The sequence below is a fragment of the Condylura cristata genome, unplaced genomic scaffold (genome assembly GCF_000260355.1).
Source record: "Condylura cristata isolate star-nosed mole 26May11 unplaced genomic scaffold, ConCri1.0 scaffold00031, whole genome shotgun sequence".
Classification (NCBI taxonomy): Eukaryota; Metazoa; Chordata; class Mammalia; order Eulipotyphla; family Talpidae; genus Condylura; species Condylura cristata.
Genome location: NW_004567132.1, coordinates 19,151,751 through 19,154,310, shown reverse-complemented (window position 1 = coordinate 19,154,310; position 2,560 = coordinate 19,151,751).

Below are 2,560 nucleotides of genomic sequence, written 5' to 3'. Positions count from 1 at the left end.
TGTGTCCCACTTTTTAACCCACTTATTTGCCCTTGGACATTTAGGTTTTTTCCATAACTTGATTATTGTGTGTAATGCTTCAATGAATATAGGAGTGCATAAATCTCTTTGATTTATCATTTTGCATTCTTTGGATAGATTTCTAGGAGTGATTTGCTGGGTCATATGGTTGATCTATTTTAGTATTGTGAGAAATCTTCATACTGTTGTTCATAGGAGCCAAACTAGTCTATATTTCTAGTAACAGCAGACAAGGTTTCATTTTTCTACACATCTAAACCACCACTTTTCATTTCTGGTCTTTTTGATATTTTACATTTTAGAGGAAAAGTTGTACTAGCTTTGGCTAGAGACTGACCTAAGCAAGCATGGTTGACCTAAGAGATACTTGTTTTACTCTGTAAGAGTTAGTGACCTTCAACACCACCTATCCACTGATTGCATAAATATATATATATATATATATATATACACACATATATATGTGTGTGTATATATACATATATGTATATGTATATATATATGTATATATATATGTGTGTGTGTATGTACATATATATATATATATACACTAATACTAATTTCAGTGTATTATATGAAAACATACACCTCCATGGACCAACCTCTTTCAGTTGCAGGCATGTATATCTTCCTCTCTTGCTCCAAGTTCTTTAAACAAGAGGTGACCATTTTAAATAGATGAAGATGAGCCTTTGTAAGCAGGTGCGATTAGAGGAAATGCTTGATGAAGATGTGACTATGTGGCAATATAGTGTGTACACTGCAGGTGAAAAAAAAAAAAAGTCCAGTGCAAATGTCCTGAGACAGGAGCAAGCCTGCAAAGAAGCCACCTTGACTGACACCAACTGAACAAGGGGTAATGTAAATGGAGCAGAGGTCATGGAATCTGTTGAAGCAAAATTTCAGGTGTGTTATAGCTACTGCAAGGTGCTGTCTAGGTTGTGAAAGATTGGGCATTTGTAAGTTGATTCCACAGTTAAGTTTTGACATGCCACATTTAATGAAGTAGGATGTGATCTGGAAGTTTTGGAAAAATATACTCAGAGCTCCAATCCTATTTTGAATCAATTGATAGATTTTATAACAAATGAGACTATCAGGCAATATTACAAGTACTACAAACTATGAGCAAAAGGTAATACTTCACTGTATTTGTAAGAACTTAGAGCTAGTAACAATGGAAAGTAAAATAAGCAGAGTAAAGAAAAAAATAATCAGACTGTTAAAAGGAAAAGCTATTATTTCCTAAATATCAATTATATTCTTGGCTTTTTACAAGCATTTAAGCTATAGAATTGATCAAAAGAGAATTATTTATGTTTTGAAGATGAGGAAACTATTTAATATACCTAAAAAATGTACACCTTATGCTTCAAAACACACAAAAATCATAGCACATATAATAGTACATGTGGAGTTAAGAAACTATAGGAGATAGTGTTATTCTATCCTTGTCTACATATGGTTCATCTGTAAATAGATTGTCATACTATAAGAAAGTGGGATAGAAGCAAGAGTACAAAGATAAATGCGCAAGAGGCAATTAATTGTACTGTGCCCTCCCAAAGGTTAAAGCTTCCAAAAATTAAAGTGTGAATTATAAAATTGGATAGTCTAGGTTTGATATAATACAGTACAATAACTAATAATTATTACATTATGCAAATGCACATAAGTCTATGTAAATACAAAAAGAAGACTACATTTAGGAATCTAAGAAGCAGTTTGATGTAATTACTAAGGAAAATATATTTGCAACTTCACTCTGACTTTCTGTAGTTTTTCTCTAATTAACAAGCTCTCTCTGAATTTATTAAAAGATTGTAGTTTGGTAGAAGTTCATATGTTGAATGGTTAAGAAAGGAATTCTATGGTCAGTTCTTAGATCACTATATAAGCATTCACTTATTTGCTAGACAAATTGATAAAAAAATTATATTAGGGAAAATAGAGTTCATAACTATTACAGCTATTCTAAAATATTTAGTCATAATCAAGGCTGTAATTTAAAAATAATGAAGTTTTTAGTTCCTCTCTTCCATTGACTCTCACCAGAAATTCCAAATATTCAACCTATTGCCCTTTGTGAAATGCTGTATTGTTTGGTTTATTCACAATTCCATTTTACTTCCTATTTGAGAAAAGAGCACAAGTATTCTGAAAAATGATTTTTTTGCATGTTTGTTTTGCTTTGCTTTGTTTTGTTTTTATAGGAGTACAATGTCTATGATAGACCTTGCATTTTGAGTAAGTTTATTTCTGGAATTTATCTAATTTACAATATAAAATGTTTTCTCTCCTTCAAAATGAAGAATTCAATGTCTTTCTAGGAAACATGATGGCATTTTTATTATTATTAATAATACCTGTCCCTGTATCCCAATATTGAAATGTTCTTAATTAATAAATATACTTTCTAAGTTTCTTAAAATATATGTATCTAGGGCCCTCCCTTGTGGCGCAGCGGGTTAAAGCACTGAGAAACTAAAGCCACTTCCTCATGAGTTCGATCCCCGCCTGCCCCGGAGGTGACCACATG